Source organism: Rattus rattus, chromosome 4 (genome assembly GCF_011064425.1).
Source record: "Rattus rattus isolate New Zealand chromosome 4, Rrattus_CSIRO_v1, whole genome shotgun sequence".
NCBI lineage: Eukaryota > Metazoa > Chordata > Mammalia > Rodentia > Muridae > Rattus > Rattus rattus.
Genome location: NC_046157.1, coordinates 90,403,562 through 90,415,567, shown reverse-complemented (window position 1 = coordinate 90,415,567; position 12,006 = coordinate 90,403,562).

Here is a 12,006-nt window from a genome sequence, read left to right as displayed (position 1 = left end):
GTTATCAGGGCTGGCATAATACCTCAGTGGTTAAAGCTTTTAGACATACAGAGCTAGAGACTTGAGTTTGATTTCTGGAACCCATGTAAAGTTGAAAGAAGAGAACTCACTCCACAAGCTTGTCCTCTGATCTACATATGTGGGCCATGACATATGTGGCATCCTACTATGCGCACACACAATAATACATTTTAAATTATTATTTCTGAATGCGCTTGCTTGGACCTCTGGTTTCAGCATTAAGAGACTGAAACAGGTGGACTAGAGAGATAACTTAGTGGTTAAGAACACTGGCTACTCATCCAGAGGTCCTGAGTTAAATTCCCAGCAACCACGTGATGGCTCATAACCATTTGTAATGGAATCTGATGCCCTCTTCTACTATGCAGTTGTATATACAGATAAAGCACTCAAATATATAAAATAAATAAATAAATAAATATTTTTTGAGAGAGAGAGAGAGAGAGAGAGAGAGAGAGAGAGAGAGAGAGAGAGAGAGAGAGAGACTGAAACAGGAAGACTGAGTTCAAGGTCAACTTGGGCTGAATAGACATGCTGTCTCAACAAAACAGTGTGAAGTGAAGCAAATCCTTCACATCCCCTTTCCCGATTCCCTTCCCTCATTTCCTTTCTCTTTTCTTCTTCCCTTTCTTCCTCCTTCACCCTCTTCTTCTTTCCTCCTGTCCTTTCCTTTATGGAGAACTGATTTTATATAGTCCAGGCTGGCCTTGAACTTGTTGAGTAGTGAGGTTGACCTTGAACTCCTAATTCTCCTGCTTTAGTCCTCTTGAAATTGCACGTGTGTGCCATACATCTTCCTGATTTCTTGACTGTCTTTTTATGTAGCTTGGACTGGCCTCAAACTCATGATCCTCCTGCCTCAGTCTCACGAGGATGCTTCCTTGCCAGGCTCCCATGAGTCTGACTAAGTCTTGACAACCTATAATGAGCTGGTGTTAAACTGCCAGACTAGGGTGTACCTAGTGTTTTAACTAGAATTTATGGTTAAGTTGTACCTGGTACTACAGAGTTCAAATTCACTGGGGAAGACAAAGACTCACTGTGATTATAATTAGCTGTTTTGTTTTTTTTTAGATTTAAGCTACAGCTGTCCTTAGTTCCCATGGCTGGATTTGGAACGAGGACCCAGCTGCAAGGGGACAGACTTTAAAACGCAGGTTAACAATTACTATTCCTGTAGAATTTACAGCTATGTGTGGAGTTGCTTCACTTCCCCTACACATAGCCATAAATAGAGTTCACAGAAACTAGAGCGAGCGGTTAATCATTTCATAACTGTTTTACAATTTTGGGGAGCAGGCGAGGAGTCAAAGTTGCTAGGAGCTTGTCTTTTAGGAATTCAGAATGGGTGCCTAGAACAAAATGGAATTTTCCTCAGCCATCACATCGGCAGCCCCTTCTTTCTGTCTAAGACCTGTTTGTTGTTGGTGCCTGGTAGAAGTCTGACCAGAAATCTCTCCATGCCTCCCTGGGTTGTCTTTATTTATGTCCTATACATTGAGAATTTCTAATTTATCTTTAGTTAAGATCAATATCTTTGCTCTTTGCTGATGTCTTATGTTTGCAGATGCAAGCTTGAAGAAGCAGTCTTTGACTTGTGACTCCAGCTAACATGGGCTGTGGTCACCTTTGACCAGGGCTTGGCAAAGAGTCAATGGCCTGATGGAAATGAGTGTACTCTTGGAGTACTGATGAGACCCTGTTCTGACTGCACACGTACTTAGGCTGTGACAAGGTACAGAGTGATGGGAACTTGGATTTTTTTTTTTCAAACAGAATATGAACACCTTGCCACTCATGCCTTTTGCCTTTGAATTAATAAAGAAGAGAAAACTACAATTTCAATCAAGTTTCATGCCTCCCATGGTTTCTAACTCATCATTTAGTTATTTCCCTGCTATTTGCTGCAATGGCACACCCTTTCCAAACTGTATTTATTCTGATACATGGTGCTGATTTCTTGATTTTAATTGCAGCCAATCATAGTCTCCAGCATGGCAATTCTGCCAACTCCATGCTTCACTTATTTTTTTTTTTTTTTACCCACAATATTCAGGATTTCTTTTATTAACTGCTAAGTAGTATTCCAGTGCATGAAGAACCATGTTTCTTTATCCCTTCATCCATTGATAGACATCTAGGTTGCTTCCAAATTCATGTTATTTACTGTAAATAGAGTAACAATAGAAATCGTTGATCAAGTCACTCTGTAGCGGATGGATCATCCTTTGGATATAGACCCAAGAGGGTACAGCTGGATTTTAGGGTGCATTTATTCTCAACTTTCTGAGGAACTGCACCACTGACTTCCATAGTGGCTGTATAAGTTTGCACTCCCACCAGCAATGGAAGAGTCTTTTCCTTATTCACATCCTCATCGGCATGAGCTATCACTTGTTTTATTTATCTTGGTCAGCCTGACTTAATAGCATGTAATATCAAAGTAGTTTTGATTTGCCTTTCCTTGCTGGCTAAGTATACAGAAGCATTTCCCCCTTTGAGAATACTCTGTTTAAAAGTTCATAGCCTATTTTCATTGGATCGGCTTTTTGGTTTTTTGTTGTTGTTGTTATTTTGGTGTTAAGTTTTTTGAGTTATTTAGATGCTTTATATATTTATCAGAGTTTTAGTTAATAAATAACTTTTCTCATTCTGTAGGCTGTTGCTTAGTCTTCACTTATTTTAACAGCAGAACATTAATGATTTTGGTTCACCAATCAGACCCCTCCTGGGAGCAAACTGGGAGCACTGGGTATGAGTAATGACTCTGCTATTCCCTGGGTTTATGACCTCGTAAAGACATTTAACCTTAAAAGCTGTGACCTTTCAAAATGGGGAGAACTGAGGATTTAGTCAATTTGTGAGTTTGTTTAGATGAGTGTGGAGAGGTGTGTTAAGTACCCAGCATTGTTTTAGCTCTATAAAGGGATCATCGACTTGTAGATAACATTTTGTCCTCCATGCTAACTAGCCCCTACTCTTTGGCTTGTCTTCATCCCTACCAGTCTTATTTTATTAGCAGGCATTTATTGTGGACTTAGATAAATTTGACAATTCTCACTGCTTTTCTGCTCAACTTGTTTTAGGTCTTAAAATCAACTTTTTATTTTATTTATTTCTTTTTTTTATTTTTTATTTTTTTTATTTATTTTATTTTATTTTTTTTATTATTATTAACTTGAATATTTCTTATATACATTTCGAGTGTTATTCCCTTTCCCGGTTTCCGGGCAAACATCCCCCTCCTCCCTCCCCTTCCTTATGGGTGTTCCCCTCCCCACCCTCCCCCTATTGCCGCCCTCCCCCAACTGTCTAGTTCACTGGGGGTTCAGTCTTAGCAGGACCCAGGGCTTCCTCTTCCACTGGTGCTCTTACTAGGATATTCATTGCTACCTATGAGGTCAGAGTCCAGGGTCAGTCCATGTATAGTCTTTTAGGTAGTGGCTTAGTCCCTGGAAGCTCTGGTTGCTTGGCATTGTTGTACATATGGGGTCTCGAGCCCCTTCAAGCTCTTCCAGTTCTTTCTCTGATTCCTTCAACGGGGTCCTATTCTCAGTTCAGTGGTTTGCTGCTGACATTCGCCTCTGTATTTGCTGTATTCTGGCTGTGTCTCTCAGGAGCGATCTACACTTCTGCACTTCTTTGCTTCATCCATCTTATCTAATTGGGTGGCTGTATATATATGGGCCACATGTGGGGCAGGCTCTGAATGGGTGTCCCTTCAGTCTCTGTTTTAATCTTTGCCTCTCTCTTCCCTGCCAAGGGTATTCTTGTTCCCCTTTTAAAGAAGGAGTGAAGCATTCACATTTTGATCATCCGTCTTGAGTTTCATTTGTTCTAGGCATCTAGGGTAATTCAGGCATTTGGGCTAATAGCCACTTATCAATGAGTGCATACCATGTATGTCTTTCTGTGATTGGGTTAGCTCACTCAGGATGATATTTTCCAGTTCCAACCATTTGCCTCACTTAATTTCATAAAGTCGTTGTTTTTGATAGCTGAGTAATATTCCATTGTGTAGATGTACCACATTTTCTGTATCCATTCCTCTGTTGAAGGGCATCTGGGTTCTTTCCAGCTTCTGGCTATATAAATAAGGCTGCGATGAACATAGTGGAGCACGTGTCTTTTTTTTATATGTTGGGGCATCTTTTGGGTATATGCCCAAGAGAGGTATAGCTGGATCCTCAGGCAGTTCAATGTCCAATTTCTGAGGAACCTCCAGACTGATTTCCAGAATGGTTGTACCAGTCTGCAATCCCACCAACAATGGAGGAGTGTTCCTCTTTCTCCACATCCTCGCCAGCATTTGCTGTCACCTGAGTTTTTGATCTTAGCCATTCTCACTGGTGTGAGGTGAAATCTCAGGGTTGTTTTGATTTGCATTTCCCTGATGACTAAAGATGTTGAACATTTCTTTAGGTGTTTCTCAGCCATTCGGCATTCCTCAGCTGTGAATTCTTTGTTTAGCTCTGAACCCCATTTTTTAATAGGGTTATTTGTCTCCCCTCTTGGTCTAACTTTTTGAGTTCTTTGTATATTTTGGATATAAGGCCTCTATCTGTTGTAGGATTGGTAAAGATCTTTCCCAATCTGTTGGTTGCCGTTTTGTCCTAACAACAGTGTCCTTTGCCTTACAGAAGCTTTGCAGTTTTATGAGATCCCATTTGTCGATTCTTGATCTTAGAGCATAAGCCATTGGTATTTTGTTCAGGAAATTTTTCCAGTGCCCATGTGTTCCAGATGCTTCCTAGTTTTCTTCTATTAGTTTGAGTGTGTCTGGTTTGATGTGGAGGTCCTTGATCCACTTGGACTTAAGCTTTGTACAGGGTGATAAGCATGGATCGATCTGCATTCTTCTACATGTTGACCTCCAGTTGAACCAGCACCATTTGCTGAAAATGCTATCTTTTTTTTCCATTGGATGGATTTGGCTCCTTTGTCAAAAATCAAGTGAACATAGGTGTGTGGGTTCATTTCTGGGTCTTCAGTTCTGTTCCATTGGTCTATCTGTCTGTCTCTGTACCAATACCATGCAGTTTTTATCACTATTGCTCTGTAATACTGCTTGAGTTCAGGGATAGTGATTCCCCCTGAAGTCCTTTTATTGTTGAGGATAGTTTTAGCTATCCTGGGTTTTTTGTTATTCCAGATGAATTTGCAAATTGTTCTGTCTAACTCTTTGAAGAATTGGATTGGTATTTTGATGGGGATTGCATTGAATCTGTAGATCGCTTTTGGTAAAATGGCCATTTTTACTATATTAATCCTGCCAATCCATGAGCATGGGAGATCTTTCCACCTTCTGAGGTCTTCTTCAATTTCTTTCTTCAGTGTCTTGAAGTTCTTATTGTACAGATCTTTTACTTGCTTGGTTAAAGTCACACCGAGGTACTTTATATTATTTGGGTCTATTATGAAGGGTGTCGCTTCCCCAATTTCTTTCTCAGCTTGTTTCTCTTTTGTGTAGAGGAAGGCTACTGATTTATTTGAGTTAATTTTATACCCAGCCACTTTGCTGAAGTCGTTTATCAGCTTTAGTAGTTCTCTGGTGGAACTTTTGGGATCACTTAAATATACTATCATATCATCTGCAAATAGTGATATTTTGACTTCTTCTTTTCCGATCTGTATCCCCTTGACCTCCTTTTGTTGTCTGATTGCTCTGGCTAGAACTTCCAGAACTATATTGAATAAGTAGGGAGAGAGTGGGCAGCGTTGTCTAGTCCCTGATTTTAGTGGGATTGCTTCAAGTTTCTCTCCATTTAGTTTAATGTTAGCAACTGGTTTGCTGTATATAGCTTTTACTATGTTTAGGTATGGGCCTTGAATTCCTATTCTTTCCAGGACTTTTATCATGAAGGGGTGTTGAATTTTGTCAAATGCTTTCTCAGCATCTAATGAAATGATCATGTGGTTTTGTTCTTTCAGTTTGTTTATATAATGGATCACGTTGATGGTTTTCCATTATATTAAACCATCCCTGCATGCCTGGGATGAAGCCTACTTGATCATGGTGGATGATTGTTTTGATGTGCTCTTGATTCGGTTTGCCAGAATTTTGTTGAGTATTTTTATGCGTCGATGTTCATAAGGAAATTGGTCTGAAGTTCTCTTTCTTTGTTGGGTCTTTGTGTGGTTTTTAGGTATAAGAGTAATTGTGGCTTCATAGAAGGAATTCGGTAGTGCTCCATCTGTTTCAATTTTGTGGAATAGTTTGGATAATATTGGTATGAGGTCTTCTATGAAAGTCTGATAGAATTCTGCACTAAACCCGTCTGGACCTGGGCTCTTTTTGGTTGGGAGACCTTTAATGACTGCTTCTATTTCCTTAGGAGTTATGGGGTTGTTTAACTGGTTTATCTGTTCCTGATTTAACTTCAGTACCTGGTATCTGTCTAGGAAGTTATCCATTTCCTGCAGATTTTCAAGTTTTGTTGAATCTAGGCTTTTATAGTAAGATCTGATGATTTTTTGAATTTCCTCTGAATCTGTAGTTATGTCTCCCTTTTCATTTCTGATTTTTGTTAATTTGGACACACTCTCTGTGTCCTCTCGTTAGTCTGGCTAGGGTTTATCTATCTTGTTGATTTTCTCAAAGAACCAACTTTTTGGTTCTGTTGATTCTTCTATGGTCCTTTTTGTTTCTACTTGGTTGATTTCAGCTCTGAGTTTGATTATTTCCTGCCTTCTACTCCTCCTGGGTGTATATGCTTCTTTTTGTTCTAGAGCTTTTAGGTGTGCTGTCAAGCTGCTGACATATGCTCTTTCCTGTTTCTTTCTGCAGGCACTCAGCGCTATGAGTTTTCCTCTTAGCACAGCTTTCATCGTGTCCCATAAGTTTGGGTATGTTGTACCTTCATTTTCATTAAATTCTAAAAAGTTTTTAATTTCTTTCTTTATTTCTTCCTTGACCAGGTTATCATTGAGTAGAGCATTGTTCAATTTCCACGTATATGTGGGCATTCTTCCCTTATTGTTATTGAAGACCAGCTTTAGGCCGTGGTGGCCCGATAGCACACATGGGATTATTTCTATCTTTCTGTACCTGTTGAGGCCCGTTTTTTGACCAATTATATGGTCAGTTTTGGAGAAAGTACCATGAGGAGCTGAGAAGAAGGTATATCCTTTTGCTTTAGGGTAGAACGTTCTATAAATATCCGTTAAGTCCATTTGGCTCATGACTTCTTTTAGTCTGTCTACGTCTCTGTTTAATTTCTGTTTCCATGATCTGTCCATTGATGAGAGTGGGGTGTTGAAATCTCCTACTATTATTGTGTGAGGTGCAATGTGTGTTTTGAGCTTTAGTAAGGTTTCTTTTACGTATGTAGGTGCCCTTGTATTTGGGGCATAGATATTTAGGATTGAGAGTTCATCTTGGTGGATTTTTCCTTTGATGAATATAAAGTGTCCTTCCTTATCTTTTTTGATGACTTTTAGTTGAAAATTGATTTTTTTGATATTAGAATGGCTACTCCAGCTTGCTTCTTCCGACCATTTGCTTGGAAAGTTGTTTCCCAGCCTTTCACTCTGAGGTAGTGTCTGTCTTTGTCTCTGAGGTGTGTTTCCTGTAGGCAGCAGAATGCAGGGTCCTCGTTCTATGTATCCAGTTTGTTAATCTATGTCTTTTTATTGGGGAGTTGAGGCCATTGATGTTGAGAGATATTAAGAATAGTGATTATTGCTTCCCTGTTATATTCATATTTGGATGTGAGGTTGTGTTTGTGTGCTTTTCTTCTCTTTGTTTTGTTGCCAAGACGATTAGTTTCTTGCCTCTTCTAGGGTATAGCTTGCCTCCTTATGTTGGGCTTTACCATTTATTATCCTTTGTAGTGCTGGATTTGTAGAAAGATATTGTGTAAATTTGGTTTTGTCATGGAATATCTTGGTTTCTCCATCTATGTTAATTGAGAGTTTGCAGGATACAGTAGCCTGGGCTGGCATTTGTGTTCTCTTAGGGTCTGTATGACATCAGTCCAGGATCTTCTGGCCTTCATAGTTTCTGGGCGAGAAGTCTGGTGATTCTGATAGGTCTGCCTTTATATGTTACTTGACCTTTTCCCTTACTGCTTTTAATATTCTTTCTTTATTTTGTGCGTTTAGTGTTTTGACTATTATGTGACGGGAGGTGTTTCTTTTCTGGTCCAATCTATTTGGAGTTCTGTAGGCTTCTTGTATGCCTATGGGTATCTCTTTTTAGGTTAGGAAGTTTTCTTCTATGATTTTTGTTGAAGATATTTACTGGTCCTTTGAGCTGGGAGTCTTCACTCTCTTCTATACCTATTATCCTTAGGTTTGATCTTCTCATTGAGTCCTGGATTTCCCTGTATGTTTTTTTGGACCAGTAGCTTTTTCCGCTTTGCATTATCTTTGACAGTTGAGTCAATGATTTCTATGGAATCTTCTGCTCCTGAGATTCTCTCTTCCATCTCTTGTATTCTGTTGGTAAAGCTTGTATCTACAGCTCCTTGTCTCTTCTTTTGGTTTTCTATATCCAGGGTTATTTCCATGTGTTCTTTCTTGATTGCTTCTATTTCCATTTTTAATTCCTTCAACTGTTTGATTGTGTTTCCTGGAATTCTTTCAGGGATTTTTACATTCCTCTCTGTAGGCTTCTACTTGTTCTCTAAGGGAGTTCTTCATGTCTTTCTTGAAGTCCTCAGCATCATGATCAAATATGATTTTGAATCTAGATCTTGCTTTTCTGGTGTGTTTGGATATTCCATGCTTGTTTTGGTGGGAGAATTGGGCTCCGATGATGCCATGTAGTCTTGGTTTCTGTTGCTTGTGTTCCTCGCTTGCCTCTCGCCATCAGATTATCTCTATTGTTACTTTGTTCTGCTATTTCTGACAGTGGCTAGACTGTCCTATAAGCCTGTGTGTCAGGAGTGCTGTAGACCTGTTTTTCCTGTTTTCTTTCAGCCAGTTATGGGGACAGAGTGTTCTGCTTTCGTGTGTAGTTTTGCCCTCTACAGGTCTTCAGCTGTTCCTGTGGGCCTGTGTCTTGAGTTCACCAGGCAGGTCACTCGCAGCACAAAAGTTGGTCTTACCTGTGGTCCCGAGGCTCAAGTTCGCTTGGGGGGTGCTGCCCACAGGTTCTCTGTGGTGGCAGCAACCGGGAAGATCTGCGCCGCCTCTTCCGGGAGCCTCCGTGCACCAGGGTTCCAGATGGCCTCCGGTGTTTTCCTCTGGAATCAGTAATGTGTGCAGAGAGCAGTCTCTTCTGGTTTCGCAGGCGTGTCTGCCTCTCTGAAGGTTTAGCTCTCCCTCCCACGGGATTTGGGTGCAGAGAACTGCTTATCCGGTCTGTTTCCTTCAGGTTCCGGCGGTGTCTCAGGCAGGGCTCCTGCCTCTCCTGGGCCCTCTCCCACGGGAGCCCAGAGGCCTTATACAGTTTCCTCTTGGGCCAGGGATGTGGGCAGGGGTGGGCAGTGTTGGTGGTCTCTTCCGCTCTGCAGCCTCAGGAGTGCCCACCTGACCAGGCGGTGAGGTCTCTCTCCCACGGGTTTTGGGAGCAGAGAGCTGCTGTGGGCCGGGATCCTCGGGTGTCATTTTATTTATTTCTTAAGGAGGTACTTAAACTTTTTATTCAATTTAGTGTGTGTGTGTGTGTGTACATGTACTTGTCTGTAGAGGTCAGGGGACAACTTGTTGAACTTGTTGGAGTCATTTCTCTCTTTCCATCATTGTTGGTCTTAAAGATTGAACTCAAGTCACCAGTCTTTGCATGTAATGTCTTTACTCTCTGAGACCTCTCACTACCCCTAATTAATAATATTTTAAAAGATTTAAACAAAAGACAAACAGGGCTAGAGTTGGAGCTTGGTTGATTGAGTTTACATATTTATCTTTAAAAACTAACTTTTTGAGATAGAGTGTCAGGCAGCTCAGGCTGACCCTGAATTCATCATGCAGCCAGGGCTGGCCTGAACTTATGAGCTCTCTGCCTCCACCTGTTTTAAAGGCATTTATTATTTATTTTATGTGCATTAGTGTTTTGCTTAGATGCATGCCTGTGTAGTACACTCATTCAATACCCACTTAGGCCAGAAGAGGACATTGGATCCCCTGGAACTGGAGTTACAGTGAGTTGTGACTCATCTCTCAAGTCCCTCTATTCCTTTCTTACGTAGTAGTTCAAAATCTAATTTTGCCATTGTATTTCTAGAGGAAAATCACATGCTTTTTCTGTGAATTCAGATCCTCATGTACCTTTATAAGATAGTAATCATTCTACATTTTCTATAACTAGCTGTAAGTGATCCTCTGCTCTCGATAGTAGAATTTTCCGGAGGACATAATATAAATTAGACTTAGCCCATTATCTGTAACATTGAGCCTTCTCAAAAAGTGTGAGGAAATTGGGGGAAACATTCTGATTAAACAGTAATACCTTTAGAGGACTGGAAAAGTAAAGAATGCCATTCATGTAGGTGGAAAAGTTAACCCACCTCTGTTCTTCTGTGTGTACACTGGGAAACTTTTTCATTTAGGAATTTATAGTAGTGCCAGGAGACATTTAGTGAGTCCTTAGCCAAGCGAAGAGTTGAGAAGCAGGGAAATGTCATGTGGACAAGCAAAGATGAAATCTGACAGTATAGATAGTTGTCTCTGGCAACCTTGACAAGGGCTCTAACACCTGCAGAGGTAGCCACTGTTTCAAGCAAATGGGCTAATGAAAGATAATTTTGCCTCTTAGTGAAAGTAAGCACAGAATAAACTCTTCAACAGGCTTTAAAGAAGGAAGACAATGACTTCCATGTGTTATCTAGAAGTGTTAGAGTCGGCTTGGTGTGGGAAGGACTCTGAAGGCCAGAGAGAAAGAAGTCGTAATACAGGAGTCACAGAAAGAGTCTGAGGATGGGAAAAGACACTGGGTTGAATGGAAAGAGATGGAGAAGGCAGATGGCATCAGAACCAACACACTTACCATCTGAGAGAAGGTAAAAATGAGAGTAAGGGGGCATGAGGAAGAAGTGCGTGTCTCAGTAGGTAGCATTTTGCTCAAGAAAACAAACCAGAATGCTAGACCTCTCCTGTATGTGATCATGTGGATGGTCACTCAATTTTGGATTTTTTATTGTTTATTTCTTCTTTCTTTTTTTTTTTTTTGAGACAGAGCAGCCCAGTCTGACCTTGAACTGCTGTATAGCCATAAATAACGTAAATTCCCATTATGCCAGCATCTGCCTTTCAAGTGCTGGCGTTACAGACCCAAGCCACCATGCACATGTTAGATTTGGAGAAGTGATCTTGTTAGGGACATTTTGTATGCAGATGGTGAAAAAGAGGGGACAAACGAGTCGAGTTCACACAAAGGGCACTGCTGGAGTGATCTTCCAGGGAACAAAGGTGTGTAAGGAAGAACTTTGTAAGTAAAGTGACACCAGTGATATCAAGTGAAATGGTAGGCCAGTGGTTTGGACAGTTCCAGTGACACTAAAAAGAAAGTCATTTGACAAAAGCCCATGGCATTTGCACATGAGTTTCTGGAGTTCGAATAGTGGCTGGTTATCACAGCATTTTGGGCATGACAAGTGTGCATGACAGAAGAACATGGAGATAAGGATTATTGAAGATAAATTTATGGAGTCTAATGGATGCTCATATTGAGAGAGAGAGAGAGAGAGAGAGAGAGAGAGAGAGAGAGAGAGAGAGAGAGAGAAAGAAAGAGAAGAGAAGACAGAGACAAAGAGGACAGGGAAGGAAGAGAGAGGGAGGGAATGAAAGGGAGAGAAGAAAAGACAGGGAAAGCAGAGAGATGGAGAGAGGTAGAGAAAATGTGGGGGGAGAAGTGGTAGAAAGCGGTGCAGGGAGGGGGGAGAGGAGAGAGTGGAAAGAGGGAGAGAGATGCAGAGGGGGAGAGGGATGCCAGGAGAAAAAGGGTCAGAGGAGGATGGAGGATAGGGAGAAACATATCTAGACCAATAATTCATATTGTATTGAAATTATGAGAAAATGTGACTTTAGAAAAAGTACATATAC